The 20583-nt window shown below is 38.5% G+C and overlaps 1 protein-coding gene across 22 annotated transcripts in view; it reads right to left on the bottom strand.

Annotated features, from left to right (window-relative positions):
- CNOT4 (CCR4-NOT transcription complex subunit 4) overlaps window positions 1-20583 on the bottom strand; it is a 152811-nt gene that overhangs the window by 95982 nt on the left and 36246 nt on the right. For 5 of the 22 annotated variants that reach the window (XM_086395433.1, XM_086395437.1, XM_086395442.1 and 2 more), the window contains exons 2-3: window positions 10639-10732; window positions 1210-1293 (exon numbers count right to left, since the gene is read on the bottom strand). The exons of 13 other annotated variants lie outside the window; for them this stretch is intronic. The gene's annotated coding sequence lies outside the window, so the exon portion shown is untranslated. The remainder of the gene's footprint in view (window positions 1-1209; window positions 1294-10638; window positions 10733-20583) is intronic. 4 more of the 22 variants (XM_086395431.1, XM_086395446.1, XM_086395451.1 and 1 more) reach the window with 2 other exon arrangements.

Genomic DNA, 20583 nt, shown 5'->3' with positions numbered 1-20583 from the left:
GTGAAGAATCCACCTTGGAGTGGTCGGGGAACTAAGATCCCACATGCTACAGCGCAACTAAGCACACAGGCCACAACTACTGAGCTGGAGAGCTCCAGAGTCCACGTGCCACACTACTGAGGCTGCGTGCTGCAACCAGACAGTCTGTGCGCCGCATCCAAAGACCCTGCATGGCACAACTAACACAGCCAACAACTAACTCAACACAGCCAAACAAATGTGTAAATAAATAAAAATTTTAAAAAGTAAGGCTAGGCTTCCTGGTAGCACAGTAGATTAAAAATTCACCTGCCAATGCAGGGACATGGGTTCAATCCCTGGTCAAGGAAGATTCCACATGCTGTGGAGCAATGGAGCCCCCTCAGCACAACTACTGAAGCCTGTACCCTTCTAAGGCCCATGGGCCACAAGCGATGAGCCCTTGTGCCGCAACTACTGAATCCTGTGTGCCCTGGAGTCGGCAAGTAGCAACTACTGAATCCTGTGTGCCCTGGAGTCAGCAAGTAGCAACTACTGATCCCGTGTTGCAGCTACTGAAGGCCCTGCACCCAGAGCCTGTGCTTAAACAAGACAGCCAACACAGCAAGAAACCTGTGCAACTCGACTGAGAAGCCCCAGTGCTCCCCACCCAGAGAAAGCCCGCATGCAGCAACAAAGGCTCGGTGCAGCCAAAAATAAAACATAAAGCGGTGTGGATATGTCAAAAAAAAATTAACAAACAAAAGGCTAAATTAAAACAAGCAGACAAAAATAAAGATAGTTTTATCAGTAAGCCACCTCCATTACAGGCATTTGTGAAGATATTCTTCAGGATAAAGGAAAGTCAGAGATTTAAAAAGACGGTGAGGAAAGAATATAAAAAAATTATATGTAAACTGAATCATATTTCTATAGAATATTCTACTTCTACATAAAGTAATATAACTTGTTGGATTTGACAAGGATAAAATAAAACACTAAACAATAATAAAATGTCGGTTGGGAGAGGACTGATATAAATAAACTGCTATAAGACCCAACTTTAAGAACAATACAAATAGTAAACTCTCAAGGATAACCACATACACACTAAGATCCACTAATTCCCTTTCCTGTACCTTTGTTAGAGAAACCACTGCACATTTTAATAAGGTACCATGTACAAATAGTTCCAGCACCACTGTAATAGAGAAAAAAACTGGAAATCTAAACATCCATCAAGGAACTCACTGGTGGTCCAGTGGTTAAGATTCTGCAATTCCACTTTAGGGGATATGGATTCGATCCCTGGTCAGGGAACTGAAGATCCTCATGCTGCAGCATAGCCAAAAAAAAAAAAAGTCCATGAATAGGAAATGGCAACATATCAATAAAATGAAACACTATACAGCAATTTAAAAGACTAAGATAGATCCCTACATTATAAACAGATTGAATGAAAAAAGCTAATTGCAAGTACTATATAACAGTTTTTACATTAAAGAAGAAACCATATGCTTTCTTTATATACAAACATACAGATGGTCTTCAACTTATAATGGTTCAACTTACAACTTTATCATGATGCGAAAGCAAAATGCATTCAACAGAAGCCAAAATGTACTTTCAATTTTGAATTCTGATCTTTTTGCAGACTAGCAGTATGTAGTACAATGCTCTCTTGTGACGCTGGGCAGTGGCAATGAGCCAGTGAGCCACGGCTACCAGCCAGCCACACCTTCCCAAGGGTAAACAACAGATACACTTAAACTATCCTGTACCCAGATAACCATTTTGTTTCTTGCTTTCATTACACTTATTCAATAAATTACATGAGACAGTCAATACTTTACTATGAAAAAAGGCTTGTGCTGGGTGACTCTGCCCAACTGTACACTAATATAAGTGTTGTGAGCACAAGGAAGGGTAGGCTAGCCCATGCTGTAATGTTTGGCAGGCTAGGTGTACTAAATGTACTTCTGACTGACTAGATGTTCAATTTTCAGTTCAGTTGCTCAATTGTGTCCGACTCTTTGCGACCCCATGAATAGCAGCATGCCAGGCCTCCCTGTCCATCACAAACTCCCGGAGTTCACCCAGACTCACGTCCATCGAGTAAGTGATGCCGTCCAGCCATCTCATCCTCTGTCGTCCCCTTCTCCTCCTGCCCCCAATCCCTCCCAGCATCAGAGTCTTTTCCAATGAGTCAACTCTTCCCATGAGGTGGCCAAATTACTGGAGTTTCAGCTTCAGCATCATTCCCTCCAAAGAAATCCCAGGGCTGATCTCCTTCAGAATGGACTGGTTGGATCTCCTTGCAGTCCAAGGGACTCTCAAGAGTCTTCTCCAACACCACAGTTTAAAGGCATCAATTCTTCTGCGCTCAGCCTTCTTCACAGTCCAACTCTCACATCCATATATGACCACAGGAAAAACCATAGCCTTGACTAGACGGACCTTTGTTGGCAAAGTAATGTCTCTGCTTTTCAATATGCTATCTAGGTTGGTCATAACTTTCCTTCCAAGGAGTAAGCGTCTTTTAATTTTATGGCTGCAGTCACCAACTGCAGTGATTTTGGAGCCCAAAAAATAAAGTCTGACACTGTTTCCACTGTTTCCCCATCTATTTCCCATAAAGTGATGGGACTGGATGCCATGATCTTCGTTTCTGAATGTTGAGCTTTAAGCTAACTTTTTCACTCTCCACTTTCACTTTCATCAAGAGGCTAGTTCCTCTTCACTTTCTACCATAAGGGTGGTGTCATCTGCATATCTGAGGTTATTGATATTTCTCCCGGCAATCTTGATTCCAACTTGTGTTTCTTCCAGTCCAGCGTTTCTCATGATGTACTCTGTATATAAGTTAAATAAGCAGGGTGACAATATACAGCCTTGACTTACTCCTTTTCCTATTTGGAACCAGTCTGTTGTTCCATGTCCAGTTCTAACTGTTGCTTCCTGACCTGCATACAAATTTCTCAAGAGGCAGGTCAGGTGGTCTGGTATTCCCACCTCTTTCAGAACGTTCAATTGAATGTCTGGTATTCCCATCTCTTTCAGATGGGAATTACTGGAAAGTAATTCCATAATAAGATGAGAAAAATCTATAACAACATATACAAAATCAGAAAAATTAAACACAAGCTGGTAACAGTGGTTACATCTATGAAATGATGAAGAAAAGGGAATGGATTAGAAACTTGAGCCTTGTCTATAATTTTTGTAAAGATGGCTAATGTATTTCTCCATAATAGCAAAATTAACTTTTAAAGATAATTTTAAAGACATTAAACTTTGAATTCTTTGAGTGTAAAGACTGTATCCATTGTGTTCAAGTACTGTACCATGGGCAAATGTATAGCAAGTAATAGATTCCTACAACTGGAAGAAATGGAGGGAGATACAGAGGCTGACTCAAAAAGAAATATTCCAAAGTAGCAGACATTATCACTTAGCAGGGCAATTATGAGTAGCTTCTTGTCTTCCTTTTATTTTCTTCTGCTTCCTAATTTTTAGAAAATAAACATTTATAATGGGAAAAATTATTTTAAATTAGTAAAAAACTTGGTACAATTGACAAAAAGAGACAATAGAGTCTCTTTATTGAGATGAAAACTTTTGACTGTGTGATTAGATTAGTAGCCTTAATGTTTTCCATTAGTCTGATGCTCTCTCAGAAGGCCAAGAGTATAAAAAAATTAAAGGCTAAGCCTGATGAAAGTCTTATTAATAAGATAAAATTAAACCTGTACAAAATCAAACCAGAGATTAATTAATCAGTGTGCCAATCAGTTCTCTACCATACTGGTGCAGGTTGTCAACAGAAGTAGTTACCTTATCAAAAAAAACCAGATCTATGGGGGGCGAGGCGGGTAACAGTCTGGTTTCTAAAATAGGGGGTTACAAAAAATGACTCAAACATATGCGCGTCTAAATTCTGAGATGAAGAATAATACACTGTTTATTTAATTGTGGAATGTATATTAATCCATATATATCCATACCACTGCTATCTTAGAAACTAAAAGCCTCATTTTAAAAAATGTAACATTAAAAGAGAAGAGGCTCTAAACCAAGGATCAGCAAATATTTTTTGACAACAGTTGAATGTTAAATTTTATGTTTTGTGGGCCATGTGATGGCTTAATCGCTCAGTCGTGCCCAACTCTTAAAATCCCACGGACTGTAGCCTTCCAGGACCCTCTATCCATGGGATTCTCCAGCCAAGAATACTGGAGTGGGTTACCATTTCCTTCTCCAGAGGATCTTCCCAACCCAGGGATCAAACCCGGGTCTCCTGCATTGCAGGCAGATTCTTTACTGAGTTATGAGCGAAGCCATACAGACTTGCAATTACTCAACTCTCTGCTGAAATGTAAAGGCAGTTACAGACAATACCTAAATGAGTGTGGCAATGTTCCAATAAAACTTTATTTATAAACACTAAAATCTGAATTTCACTTAATTTTCCCATATCATATTACTTTTTTTATTTTTTAACCACCTGAAAATTTAAAAATCATTCCCTTTGGCCCTACAAAAAATAAGCACCATGACCCCCTGCTCTAAACTAACATGGAAAACTCACAAATTTGAGCATGAGTCTGTCTTGGACTACTTTCAAATCTATTTCTCCTAACGTTCCTGAGGAAATCTTTTTAGTATTTTATTAGGCAAATGATTTGCCTCCACTCTAAGCATTTACTTTTACATGTCCTGCTGAGTGGGCCCTAGCATGATATGAGAAACAAACTATAAGCACTATTTTAAGATACTAAAAATTCTTTCTGCATCCTCATACTCTTAACTATAAAACTCCACAGACCTGAAATAATTTGTGGACACAGGCTAGTTTGCCAATTAGACAAAATTCAGGAAATAAATAGAGTACCTGAGAAATATTGACATGAAATACTTAACCTATCACATGACAGCTACAATGAAACCAAGATCATTTTTCATAATACATGTTGAAGCAGTAAGTAAAACTATCCCTAATGATGTTAACCAGCACTAACTAAACGTTTACAAAATGGTCCTGATTTTGAGGCCCTCAGTAAACTTCTAGATATTCATAACTATATGCATATAAAGAGTGAGAAAACGATGAAGACATTTAGAATTGGGTATAGTTTCATATTTCATAAAAAGAAGAAATTCTGTTGCAGGTGCAAAAAGGAGTAATAATGAAAACAAATATAAATAATGAAAAATCCAAGAGGTAAAAAAGTAAAGGTATAGAAGTGAGATAAAACAATTATTAGAGTCTAAATTATGTTTTAACAAGAAAAGAGTACAGCCAAAAGTAGACTATTAAGTTTAAGTTTAGACTAAAAGTTTAGACTATTAAGATAACTGTAAACTTCTGTTACTACACTTACAACCTGTGGAAGAGTCTAACTTTTGATAATGGCTAGAATTTCAGCACTTATTATTCATCAATTTTGGGGAACAAGGCAAATTATAGTAAATTGTTACAAATATCTACAATGCTTCTAGAAGCTTGAATGCACAAAATGAGGATTTTTTTAAAAATTCTCCTTCAAAGCAACAGGAATGTATAAGAATACACTAACCAAGCAGAAATCTATATCAAACTGAGAATCAGAAGAACTAGCTTGATGTTTCTGAGTAACAATGTAGACTACAACCTACTAGGTCAAAACTAAAATTGCTGAAGTAGCAAAATTAGATTTATAAGATTATGTCTCCTAAACAAAGACTAATCAATAAACAGGTCTTAGAGGAACAAGTATAAAGTGCCCTGTACTTTAGGTGTAGGTGTAACTGTAGAGAAGGATGAAGGTTGAGAAAACGAGGGAGAGGAAAAACAGATGAGGAGACTATATCATAAGCTTAATACCGAAATTTGAGTAAAGAAAACTACAGATCATTCTCATAAAAACATAAATACAAAAATCCTAACACAGTATTAGCAAAACTAAATTCAACAGTATTAAACTAGAGTTTTCCCAGAAGTGCAAGGACTTCATAATAGGAGTATTTATCTCCTCAAAAGGTAAAAACAAACAAACAAAAAAACAACTGTTCACTTCCAGAAGTACTTAAAAGTCACTTAATAAAAATCCACTATTATGTCCTTATGAACTCTCTTAACAAAACAGGAATAAAAAGATTACTCTATAACATGATAATCGGTATCTAGCCTAACACATTTTAATAACAAAACATTAAAGGAATTTTCAGTAAAATCAGGAATAATGTAGGATGCTATCATTACTATTAACATTATTTCAAAAGCTGTTCAGTTCATTTCAGTTCAGTCGCTCAGTCGTGTCCGACTCTTTGCGACCCCATGAATCGCAGCACGGCAGGCCTCCCTGTCCATCACAAACTCCCGGAGTTCACTGAGACTCACGTCCATTGAGTCAGTGATGCCATCCAGCCATCTCATCCTCTGTCGTCCCCTTCTTCTCCTGCCCCCAATCCCTCCCAGCATCAGAGTCTTTTTCCAATGAGTCAACTCTTCCCATGAGGTGGCCAAATTACTGGAGTTTCAGCTTCAGCATCATTCCCTCCAAAGAAATCCCAGGGCTGATCTCCTTCAGAATGGACTGGTTGGATCTCCTTGCAGTCCAAGGGACTCTCAAGAGTCTTCGCCAACACCACAGTTCAAAAGCATCAATTCTTCGGTGCTCAGCCTTCTTCACAGTCCAACTCTCACATCCATACATGACCACAGGAAAAACCATAGCCTTGACTAGACGGACCTTTGTTGGCAAAGTAATGTCTCTGCTTTTGAATATGCTATCTAGGTTGGTCATAACTTTTCTTTCAAGGAGTAAGCGTCTTTTAATTTCATGGCTGCAGTCACCATCTGCAGTGATTTTGGAGCTCAAAAAATAAAGTCTGACACTGTTTCCACTGTTTCCCCATCTCTTTCCCATGAAGTGATGGGACCAGATGCCATGATCTTTGTTTTCTGAATGTTGAGCTTTAAGCCAACTTTTTCACTCTCCTCTTTCACTTTCATTAAGAGGCTTTTTAGTTCCTCTTCACTTTCTACCATAAGGGTGGTGTCATCTGCATATCTGAGGTTATTGATATTTCTCCCAGCGATCTTGATTCCAGCTGTGCTTCTTCCAGCCCAGCGTTTCTCATGATGTACTCTGCATAGAAGTTAAATAAGCAGGGTGACAATATACAGCCTTGACGTACTCCTTTTCCTATTTGGAACCAGTCTGCTGTTTTCAAAAGCTGTAGTCAATGTTAAATAAAACTTTAAAATTAAGCAATATTATTATATGTAAAGAACAATTAAAAACAGAAAATGAAGACAAACACGTATTACCAATATCATAATAAAATGGGAACATTTCACATACCACAAGAAGAAATAAAAGCATAAAAGTAAATGCCTACATTCTGTTAAAAACAAACAAACAAAAAAAAAACACAGGTTTTTAAAACTGACCCAAGGGACTTCCCTGGCAGTCCAGTGGTTAAGACTCCCCAATTCCACTGCAGTGGGCATGGGTCCTATCCCTGGTTGGCGAATAAAGATACTGCAAGCCACAGAGCACAGCCAAAAATCATAAAAAATGAAAAAAAAAAAAAAAAAAGAAAAACTGACCCCAAACAAATAGAAAATCTAGACTGCCTCTAAAGGTTAGTGCAATTTTATTTGTATTTTAAAATATTTTCAAATGGCTTCATGAATTAGTCCTCAAAAAATTTAAAAGGTAAGTAACACAAAACTCAGACAAACTCTTACAGAGAAGAGCAGAAGAGGAAGCACTTCCAGAGGCCTTTTATGAGGTAGTATATTCTGCTATCATAACCTGACAAAAACATGACAAGAGAAGAAAATTCCCAAAAAAGAATCTTCATGAACACAGACCAAAAAAATCTTTGAAACTTAACATAATACATTAAAGAAAATATATCATGACTGTGATTATGCCAGGGATGAAAAGTTAATTTAACATTCAAAAGTTAGTCATTGGGTAACTGAACAAACTGCCAAGGAGAGTATACCAGGATGCCAGCGACACTAAAGAATAGAATCTAATGTCAAGCAGCCCAGATACCTGCACAACCCACGGCCTTAGTGAGCAAGTTCATGTGAAGATGAAGCTGCTTGATGGTCAGGAAATCAGGATAAAGCTGCTCATATGTAAATCAGTTATCAGTGGGCTCTAATAGCCCATTACTTTCATCCTCATTTATTGATTCATATGTATATTTTAAATGTATTATAAAGTAAACGACAAAAGGTATTAAACAATACTTTGAAATAAAACATTACAAACACACTAAAAAAATCAGTAAGTGGAAATCACCACATTAACCAAATAAAGAATCATGATCAACTTGAAAGATGCAGAAAAGTGACAAAATTTAACATCTATTTATGATAAAAACTCAGCAAATTAGAAACAAAAGGAAACTTCCTCAATGTAATAGAGTATCTGTAAAAAGCTTACAGCTAACATCATACCTAATTGGTGAAATACTGAAAAATTTTCCTGAAATCAAAAAGTCAAGACAGTCTGCTCTCAACTGACTTATTCAAACCTTTTGCTAGACAGATGGGAGGGAGGGGACATAAGTCTACATACAGCTGACTCATTTCATTGTACAGCAGAAACTAACACAACACTGTAAAGCAATTATACCACAATTAAAAAAGAACAACTTTTTTTTACTAGATGTCCTAGCCAGTAGAGCAAGACAATAAACAAATAAAGATCGTGAGACTAAAACCAGTCTTTATTTGCAAATGATATAACTTCATACATAGAAGATCCAAAGGAACAGAAAAACTACTTGAACTAAGTGAACTTAGCATGACCACTGGATAAAAAGGTATACACCAACATCTACTGCATTTCTAAAAACTAGTAACATACAATATAGACAGAAAGTAAAACCACAACACCACTTAGCATTAAATAAAACATCAATTACTTAGGAATAAATTTACTGAGATCTGAAACACCTCTATACTGAACCACAAAATACTGCAGAAATGAATGGAGAAATTCACAATGCTTATAAACTGGAAGACATGATATTTTTAAGATATCAACTATCCTCAAATTATTTATTCAAAGCAATCCAAATCCAAATGGATTTTCATGAAGTGAAAAGGCAAGCTAATATTGCAAGATAAAGCTCAAAACATCTAACAGAATCCATACCCAAAATATATAAAGAACTCCTACAAATCAATAATAAAAGACAATACAATTTACAAAAATGGTCAATAAGCAATTAATGTGTTCAACATCACTGGTCATCAGGGAAAAGCAAATAAAAACTACACTGAGACATTACTACACAATCACCAAAATTGCTATAATCAATTTCAAGTGTTAGTGAGGACACGAAGCAACTAGAACTGCCATACTTTGATTAGAGTGTAAAACAGGACAACTATTTTTGGAAACTAGCAGTTTTTAATAAAGTTAAACACACACCTACTCTATAACCCAGAAATTCCTCAGCTAGATATATACTCAAGTAACATGAGTGTGTATGACTAACAAAAGATTTGTACAAGAATCTTCATAGCAGCATTATTCGTAATAGCTTCACTTCCTTCCCCCACAAAAAAAGGAAATGATTTAAACGTCCATCAACAGAGGAGTGGATGAACTGTGCTATATTCATACAATGGAATACTACTTCACAACAGAAAAGATATTACTATTACAAATAACTACTTCAATAAATTTCAAAATTATTATGATGTCTAGAGCAAGGAGCCAAGCATAAAGGAGCACAAGATTTCATTACATAAGCTAGCCAAAAGTCAGATGCTTTTTCATCATGGGGGGTTGGAATGCAAAAGTAAAAGTCAAAAGACACTGGGAATAACACATAAGGTTGGCCCTTTAGCACAAAGTAAAGCAGGGCAAAGGCTAACAGAGCTTAGAGAATGCACTGGTCATAGCAAACACCCTCTTTCAATAACACAATAGACAACTTCTACATGGCCATCACCAGATGATCAATACTGAAATCAGACTGATTCTGTTCTTTGCAGCCAAAGGAAAAGCTCTATAAAGTCAGCAAAAAGAAGACCTGGAGCTGACTGTGGCTCAAACTGTGAGCTCCTTATTGCAAAATTCAGGCTCAAAATGAAGGAAGTAAGGAAAACCACTAGACCAGTCAGGTATGACCTAAATCAAATTCTTCATGATTAGACAGTGGAGGCGACCAATAGATTCAAGGGATCAGATCTGGTAGATAAGAGTGCTGGAAGAACCATGATGGAAATTCATAACACTGTACAGGAGGTGGTGACCAAAACCATCCCCAAGAAAAACAAATGAAAGAAGGCAAAGTAGTTGTCTGAAGAGGCCTTACAAATAGCTGAGAAAAGAAGAGAAGTGAAAGCAAAGGAGAAAGTAAAAGATATACCCTACTGAATGCAGAGTTCCAGAGAATAGCAAGAAGAGATAAGAAAGCCTTCTTAAGTAAACACTGCAAAGAAACAGAGAAAAACAATACAGTGGGAAAGACTAGAGATCTCTTCAAGAAAATCGGAGGTATCGAGGGAACATTTCATGAAAAGATGGGCACAATAAAGGACTGAAATGGCAAGAACCCAACAGAAGCAGAAGAGATTAAGAAGAGGTGGCTAGAATACACAGAAAAACTACAAAAAAAGGTCTTAATGACTTAGATAATTGCTATGGTATGATCACTCACCTGTAATACGTGAACCATGAACTTCCTGATGTTCAAGTTGGTTTTAGAAAAGGCAGAGGAACCAGAGATCAAATTGCCAACATCTGCTGGATCACTGAAAAAGCAAGAGAGTTCCAGAAAAACATCTATTTCTGCTTTGACTATGCCAAAGCCTTTGACTGTGTGGATCACAATAAACTGTGGAAAATTCTTCAAGAGATGGGAATACCAGACCACCTGACCTGCGTCTTGAGAAATCTGTATGCAGGTCAGGAAGCAGCAGTTAGAAGTGGACATGGAACAACAGACTGGTTCCAAATAGGAAAAGGAGTACATCAAGGCTGTATATTGTCACCCTGCTTATTTAACCTATATGCAGAGTCCATCATGAGAAACGCTGTGCTGGAAGAAACACAAGCTAGAATCAAGATTGCTGGGAGAAATATCAATAACCTCAGATATGCAGATGACACCACCCTTATGGCAGAAAGTGAAGAGGAACTCAAAAGCCTCTTAATGAAAGTGAAAGAGGAGAGTGAAAAAGTTGGCTTAAAGCTCAACATTCAGAAATGAAGATCATGGCATCCGGTCCCATCACTTCATGGGAAATAGATGGGGAAACAGTGGAAATAGTGTCAGACTTTATTTTTTGGGGCTCCCAAATCACTGCAGATGATGACTGCAGCCATGAAATTAAAAGACGCTTAGTCCTTGGAAGGAAAGTTATGACCAACCTAGATAGCATATTCAAAAGCAGAGACATTACTTTGCCAACAAAGATCCGTCTAGTCAAGGCTATGGTTTTTCCTGTGGTCATGTATGGATGTGAGAGTTGGACTGTGAAGAAGGCTGAGCGCCGAAGAATTGATGCCTTTTAACTGTGGTGTTGGAGAAGACTCTTGAGAGTCCCTTGGACTGCAAGGAGATCCAACCAGTCCATTCTGAAGGAGATCAGCCCTGGGATTTCTTTGGAGGGAATGATGCTGAAGCTGAAACTCCAGTACTTTGGCCACCTCATGCGAAGAGTTGACTCATTGGAAAAGACTCTGATGCTGGGAGGGATTGGGGGCAGGAGAAGAAGGGGACGACAGAGGATGAGATGGCTAGATGGCATCAATGACTCTATGGACGTGAATCTGAGTGAACTCCAGGAGTTGGTGATGGACAGGGAGGCCTGGCGTGCTGCGATTCATGGGGTGGCAAAGAATCGGACATGACTGAGTGACTGAACTGAACTGATCACTCACCTGAAGCCAGACATCCTGGAGTGTGAAGTTAAGTGCACCTTAGGACTCATCACCATGAACAAAGCTAGTAGAGGTGACAGAATTTCAGTTGAGCTATTCCAAATCCTGAAAGATGATGCTGTTAAAGTGCTGCATTCAACCTGCCAGCAAATTTGGAAAACTCAGCAGTGGCCACAGAACTGGAAAATGTTAGTTTTCATTCCAATCCCAAAGGCAACACCAAAGAATGTTCAAACTACTGGACAAATGAGCTCATTTTACATGTTAGTAATGTAATGCTCAAAACCCTTCAAGCTAGGCTTCAACAGTATGTGAACCAAGAACTTCTGGATGTACAAGCTGGTTTAGAAAAGGCAGAGCAATAAGAGATGAAACCGCCAACATCTGTTGGATCATAGAGAAAGCAAGGGAATTAAAAAAAAAAAAATCTACTTTTGCTTCATTGATTATGCCAAAGCCTTTGACTGTGTGGATCACAACAAACTGTGGAAAATTCTTAAAAGAGAGGGGAATACCAGACACTTTACCTGTCTGAGAAACCTATATGCAGGTCAAAAAGCAACAGCTAGAACCGGACATGGAATAACAGACTGGTTCCAAAATGGAAAAGGAGCACGAGGCTGTACATTGTCACCCTGCTTATTTAACTTAAATGCAGAGTACATCATGCAAAATGCCGGGCTGGATGAATCACAAGTTGGAATTAAGACTGCCAGGAGAAATATCAACAGTCTCAGATAGGCAGATGACACCACTCTAATGGCAGAAAGCATAGAGGAAAGAGACTCTTGTTGAGGGTAAAAGAAGACAGTGAAAAAGCTGGCTTAAAACTCAACATTCAAAAAATTAAGATCATGGCATCATGTCCCATCACTTCATGGGAAATAGATGGGAAAACAATGGAAACAGTGACAAATTTTCACTCCAAAATCATTGCGGACATTGACTGCAACCATGAAATTAAAAGACTCTTGCTCCTTGGAAGAAAGTGATGACAAACCTAGACAGTGTATTAAAAAGCAGAGACAACACTGTGCCAAAAGAGGTCCATATAGTCAAAGCTATGGTTTTTCCCCGGAGAAGGCAATGGCACCCCACTCCAGTACTCTTGCCTGGAAAATCCCATGGACGGAGGAGCCTGGTGGGCCGCAGTCCATGGGGTCGCTAAGAGTCAGACAAGACTGAGCGACTTCACTTTCACTTTTCACTTTCATGCACTGGAAAAGGAAATGGCAACCCACTCCAGTGTTCTTGCCTGAAGAATCCCAGGGACGGGGGAGCCTCGTGGGCTGCCGTCTATGGGGTCACACAGAGTCAGACACGACTGAAGCGACTTAGCATAGTATGGCATGGTTTTTCCCATAGTCATGTACAGATGTGACAGCTGGACTATAAAGAAGGCTGAGAACCGGAGAACTGATGCTTTCAAAATGTGGTGCTGGAAGAGACTCTTGAGAGTCCCTTGGATTGCAAGGAGATCAAAGCAGTCAATCCTAACGGAAATCAACCCTGAATATTCATTAGAAGGACTGAGGCTGAAGCTCTGGTACTTTGGCCACCTGATGCAAACAGCTGACTCATTAGAAAAGACCCTAATGCTCTGAAAGACTGAGGGCAGGAGGAGAAGGGGGCAACAGAGGATGACATGGCTGGATGGCATTACCAACTCAATGGACATAAGTTTGAGCAAACTCTAGGAGATAGTGAAAGACAGGGGTGCTCGGCATCCTGCTGTCCATGGGGTCACAAAGATTCAGACAGGACTTACTGGCTAAACAACAAACAACAGAAGTCAGAATGCTTACTTCTTAGTGGGAACAGTGAAACTGCCTGGAAAGAGGGAACCACCTGATTGTAGAAGTTTCACATTTTGATCTGGGTGTTGGAGACAAGTTTGTATACATATGTAAAAGGTCAAGTGTCTAGTTTTATATAAGAATTGTCCCTCAATTTTGTACTGTGCAAAGGAAAAGAAGGAAAGGAAAAAGAACAAGTGCCAGTTTAATTTAAATTTCATGATCTAAATCAAAATTTTCTCTTAAAATGACACCAACAAATTTTTTGTGGAAGGGAGTGTTCTCTACGATACACAGTCCCTCAGATTGTTAAGAATATACCTCATATTCTTTATTCTTTGAATAGCCCATTGAAATGCCATTATTACACATTCAGCCTATTGAATGTCTAAGGGTAATACATTAAGAGGATTTCGACAGTTCTATTTTCTCTCATTTGCCCAAAAACGTCTAAGTTTCAACAGAGCATTCATACTTCTAATACTATGTTAGCTCTTCTCTTTGTGACTTAAAACTAATTGTTAATTTTTTCAAATTTAATCTAAGTTCACTGTAAAATAATTAGCAATTACAAAACTGCAACAATTAAAAAAATGTGAAGTTCCCCACAATCTCATATTCTACTACATAAAGTTTTCTGTATCCACACACCTCAATTACATATTATAAATGTTCACATAATTTAAAAGGGGGAAGGATCATGCTGCACCCTATTCTGGACTCTGGCCCCGTGCTTAATGCTATCTTCCCTTCATAAGTCATGGGTGATGTCTCTCAATGCATAATATTCTTCTACACAGATGTCCTGTAATTTATTTAGTCAGTCCCCTGTTACGAAATATTTGTTTTCAAATTTTTATCACTGTGAACAATATTGTAACAAACAGTACATTTCTGTTGATTTTTTTCATATCTTTTATTTTTACTAACTTTAAATGGCCTAAAATGATTCTCTGTGACCATTTAGGGTCTTATTGGTGATTCTGGGCAGATAATGGAGATTTTTTTCTTTGAAGGCCAGATGGCAAATACTTTAGGCACTGAGGGCCATGTACAATCTTTGTTGTTTATTTTTTTGTTTTTACAAACCTTTAAAACTGTAAAATACCATTCTTTAGCTCATGGACCTTACAAAAACAATCCAAGGACAGGACGTGGTCTGCAGGCCAGTTTGCTGACCCAATTTAGATCATGTTTTATAAAAAGACCCATGAAGACAGAAAGTTACCTTAGAATTCTTGGGGGGTGTGCCAGTCATCACATTTTATTTGACAGTGTAGCATAATAAGTTTAATTCTTAGTTATTTTTACTTTGATTTCTTCTTTTAACCACCACAAGATCACCTAACTTCTATCCTGATGAGATTATTAAAATGTTTTATTTAAATTTTAAAATTATAAAGGCTGCTGTGCAAAAAATTTACAATTTTAAAAGGTGCTTATCAGAATCAGTGATTTTGCTAATGTTCATAACTCTTCAGCTTCAACATTCTAGGAATCAGCGAACTAAGATGGACTGGAATGGGGGAATTTAACCAGATGACCATTATATCTACTACTGTGGGCAGGAATCCCTAAGAAGAAATGGAGTAGTCATCATAGTCAACAAAAGAGTCTGAAATGCAGTACTTGGATGCAATCTCAAAAATGACAGGATGATCTCTGTTCGTTTCCAAGACAAACCATTCAATATTATAGTAATCCAAGTCTATGCCCCAACCAGTAATGCTGTAGAAGCGGAAACTGAACAGTTCTATGAAGACCTACAAGACCTTTTAGAACTAATACCCCAAAAAGATGTCCTTTTCATTATAGGGAACTGGAATGCAAAAGTAAGAAGCCAAGAAACATCTGGAGTAACAGGCAAATTTGGCCTTGGAGTACAGAATGAAGCAGGACAAGGGCTAATAGAGTTTTGCCAGGAGAACGCACTGGTCACAGCAAACACTCTCTTCCAACAACACAAGAGAAGACTCTACACATGAAGATCACCAGATGGTCAACACCTAAATCAGACTGATTATATTCTCTGCAGCCAGAGATGGAGAAGCTCTATACAGTCAGCAAAAACAAGACCAGGAGCTGACTGTGGCTCAGACCATGAACTTCTTATTGCCAAATTGAGACTTAAATTGAAGAAAGTGGGGAAAACCACTAGACCATTCAGGTATGACTTATATCAAATCCTTACAATTATACAGTGGAAGTGAGAAACAGATTTAAGGGACTAGATCTGATAGACAAGAGTGCCTGATGAACTATGGACGGAAGTTCGTGACACTGTACAGGAGACAGGGATCAAGACCATCCCCATGAAAAAGAAATGCAAAAAAACAAACTGGCTGTCTGAGGAGGCCTGAAAAATAGCTGTAAAAAGAGAAGAGAAAAGCAAAGGAGAAAAGGAAAAATATACCCATTTGAATGCAGAGTTCCAAAGAATAGCAAGAAGAGATAAGAAAGCCTTCCTCAGTGATCAAATGCAAAGAAATAGTGGAAAACAACAGAATGGGAAAGACTAGAGATCTCTTCAAGAAAATTAGAGATACCAAGGGAACATTTCATACAAAGATGGGCACAAAAAAGGACAGAAATGGTAGGGACCTAACAAAGCAAAAGATGTTAAGAAGAGGTGGCAAGAATACACAGAAGAACTATACAAAAAAGATCTTCATGACCCAGATAATCATGATGGTGTGATCACTCACCTAGAGCCAGACATCCTAGAATGTGAAGTCAAGTGGGCCTTAGGAAGCATCACTATGAACAAAGCTGGTGGAGGTGATGGAATTCCAGTTGAGCTATTTCAAATCCTAAAAGATGATGTGTTGTGAAAGTGCTGCACTCAATATGCCAGCAAATTTGGAAAACTCAGCAGTGGCCACAGGACTGGAAAAGGTCAGTTTTCATTCCAATCCCAAAGAAAGGCAATGCCAAAGAATGCTCAAACTACCGCACAATTGCACTCATCTCACACGCTAGTAAAGTAATGCTCAAAATTCTCCAAGCCAGGCTTCAATAATACATGAACCATGAACTTCCAGATGTTCAAGCTGGTTTTAAAAAGGTAGAGGAACCAGAGATCAAATTGCCAACATCCGCTGGATCATCGAAAAAGCAAGAGAGTTCCAGAGAAACATCTATTTCTGCTTTATTGACTATGCCAAAGCCTTTGACTGTGTGGATCACAATAAACTATGGAAAATTCTTCAAGAGATGGGAATACCAGACCACCTGACCTGCCTCTTGAGAAATCTGTATTTAGGTCAGGAAGCAGCAGTTAGAACTGGACATGGAATGACAGACTGGTTCCAAACAGGAAAAGGAGTACGTCAAGGCTGTAGATTGTCAATCTGCTTATTTAACTTATATGCAGAGTGCATCATGAGAAACGCTGGGCTGGAAGAAGCACAAGCTGGAATCAAGATTGCCAGGAGAAATATCAACAACCTTACATATGCAGATGACACCACCCATATGTCAGAAAGTGAAAAATAACTAAAAAGCCTCTTGATGAAAGTTAAAGAGGAGAGTAAAAACGTTGGCTTAAAGCTCAACGTTCAGAAAAGTTAGATCATGGCATCCGGTCCCATCACTTTATGGCAAATAGATGGGGAAACCGTGGCAACAGTGGCTGAGTTTATTTTTTGAGCTCCAAAATCACTGCAGATGGTGATTGCAGCCATGAAATTAAAAGATGTTTACTCCTTGGAAGAAAAGTTAGACCAACCTAGACAGCATATTAAAAAGCAGAGACGTTACTTTGCCAACGAAGTCCACCTAGTCAAGGCTATGGTTTTTCCAGTAGGCATGTATGGATTTGAGAGTTGGATGATAAAGAAAGCTAAGCACCGAAGAATTGATCCTTTTGAATTGTGGTGTTGGAGAAGACTCTAGAGAGTCCCTTGGACTGCAAGGAGATCAAACCAGTTCATCCTAAAGGAAATCAGTCCTGAATATTCATTTGAAGGACTGATGCTGAAGCTGAAACTCCAATACTTTGGCTACCTGATGCAAGGAACTGACTCATTTGAAAAGCCCCTGATGCTGCAAAGATTGAGGGCACGAGGAAAAGGGGACGACAGAGGATGAGATGGTTGGATTGCATCACCGACTCAATGGACATGAGTTTGGGTAAACTCCTGGAGTTGGTGATGGACAGGCATGGTGAGGCCTGGCATGCTGCAGTTCATGGGGTCTCAAAGAGTTGGACATGACTGAGCAACTGAACTGATCAAATACTCCGAAGATATTCTTTGAAAGGCTACTGTTAACAAACAGTGCTCTCCCAACTCTGGCTACGTAATGATTCACAGCTACAGCAGTAAACATCATCACCTAATTGTCCCCATCTTATCCCATAGCCTGTCCTTGTATCACCTATGAACTCTTTATTAAAAAAAAAAGGTGAAAGAAATGCAATAAATATTAAAAAGTAAGTTGTTTACCAATATATGATTTCACTAAAATGTTTTTAACAGCATCAGCAAATTATACAATTTAAACAATAAGGGTAAGACCAGTGACATTACAAAGAATTAAAAGAGTATGTCTTATGAATATATTCAGTTTATATTTTATGCTCTTTTGTAAAATATATACTAAGCAAAGAATGCTTGAAGAAGGATAAAAGGAAAAGTTTTTTTAAAAAGAAAACAGAAGATAGACTTTATAGATGCATGGTGGAAAACTAACGGAAAGACAATTCAATATGTTTATAATACTGCCAGCTTTGGTGAACTCTGGGATGCTTCATGAATCTACTGGTTTTGGTTCTTTTGGTCCTAGTAACTAGGTTGGAACATCAGAACCAGTATAGTAAGTTGCTGTTGCTATTGTTCAGTTGCTAAGTTGTGTCCAACTCTTTTGCAACCCCACGAACCACTGCCAGCCAGGCTCCTCCATCCATGGGATTTCCTAGGAAAGAATACTGGCTGGGTTGCCATTTCCTTCTCCAGGGGATCTTCCTAATCTAGGGATCAAACCTGAGTCTCCTGCATTGGCAGCTGGATTCTTTACCACTGAGCCACCAGAGAAGCTACAAAACATAACCTACTCCAGCTTCAGCCCATCTCCCTAGGTCCAATTTCCTTATAATAGGTCTACTTGACAGTCTTTGTATGTGCACTCTAAGAGAGAAAGGAGAAGAAGGGGAGGAAAAAAGAAATGGAGAAATAAAAGATAGTATCAACCACATATCACCAAGACAAAGTATCAACCACATATCACCAAGACAAAGTCTTTTTCTCACAGGAAATTTCACTTTTCCCAAAGTACTTTTGGCCATCACAGGGTCTGGCAGATTTTTTTTACCAAGGAAAGAAAGAAACGTGAATATTAAGCTCATTCTCTATTTCAAGTAGACTCAAGACTAGAAAGCACCAGAAAATAAGATATATATATATATATATATATATATTATATATATATAGCAGGAGATCTAGGTTACAGTTCTGATTCTTACCATAACTTGTTTTGGGTAGCTGGTCAAGCTACTGACTTTCTGTGGATTTCTTTGTTTGTAAAATAAGGGGATTGTATTAAATACTGAGATCTCTCCTGGTTCTAAAATTCTAAAAATACAAGGTGCTTAAACCTCCCACAATTAAACACAAAGTACCTTAAAGGGACTATGTAACAACTGATAATAGGAAAAAAATAAAATGTTACTTAGGAAATATTAAATAATCCAGCATCTTGTGATTCTAAAATTAAAAACTGCCATCATTCTCAAGAAAATTGTAATATTTAATAAAGCCCAAAGTTTTGATATTTGATGTTAATTCAATTCAGTTCAGTCACTTACTCACATCCAACTCTTTGCAGCCCCATGGACTGTATAGCACACCAGGATTCCCTGTCCATCACCAACCTCAGAGCTTACTCAACTCATGTCCATCAAGTTGGTGATGACATCCAAACATCTCATCCTCTGTCGTCCCCTTCTTCTCCTACCTTCATCAGGGGCTTTTCCAGTGAGTCAGTTCTTCGCATCAGGTGGCCACAGTACTGGAGTTTCAGTTTCAATATCACTCCTCCCAATGAATATTCAGGGTTGATTTCCTTTAGGATGGACTGGTTGGATCTCCTTGCAGTCCAAGGGACTCTCATGAGTCTTCTCCAACACCACAGTTCAAAAGCATCAATTCTTCCGCACTCAGCTTTCTTTATAGTCCAACTCTCACATCCATACATGACTACCGGAAAAACCATAGCCTTGACTAGATGGACCTCTGTTGGCAAAGCAATGTTTCTGCTTTTTAATATGCTGTCTAGGTTGGTCACAGCTTTTCTTTCGAGGACCAAATGTCTTTTAATTTCATGGCTGCAGTCACCATCTGCAGTGATTTGGGAGCCCCCAAAAATAAAGTCTATCACTGTTTCCATTGTTTCCCCAGCTATTTGCCATGAAGTGATGGGACCGCATACCATGATCTTAGTTTTTTGAATGTTGAGTTTTAAGCCAACTTGTTCACTCTCCTCTTTCACTTTCATCAAGAGGCTCTTTCGTTCTTCCTTGCTTTCCTCTTTCGTTCACCCTTGCCATAAGAGTGGTGTCATCTCCATATATGAGGTTATTAATACTTCTCCCAGCAATCTTGATTCCAGCTTGTGCTTCATCCAGTCCAGCATTTCTCATGATGTACTCTGCACATAAGTTAAATAAGCAGGGTGACAATATACAGCCTCCATGTACTCCTTTCCTGATTTGGAACAGTCTGTTGTTCCATGTCCAGTTCTAACTGTTGCTTCTTGACCTGCATACAGATTTCTTAGGAGGCAGGTCAGGTGGTCTGGTATTCCTACCTCTTTTAAGAATATTCCAGTTTGTTGTGATCCACACAGTCAAAGGCTCTGGTGTAGTCAATAAAGGAGTAGATGTTTTTCTGGAACTCTCTTGCTTTTTCGATGATCCAACAGATATT

The sequence above is a fragment of the Bos grunniens genome, chromosome 4 (genome assembly GCF_055505025.1).
Source record: "Bos grunniens cultivar Pamir isolate PY7600 chromosome 4, Bosgru_T2T1.0, whole genome shotgun sequence".
NCBI classification, from domain to species: Eukaryota; Metazoa; Chordata; class Mammalia; order Artiodactyla; family Bovidae; genus Bos; species Bos grunniens.
This window is presented reverse-complemented; position numbering and strand designations above follow the sequence as displayed.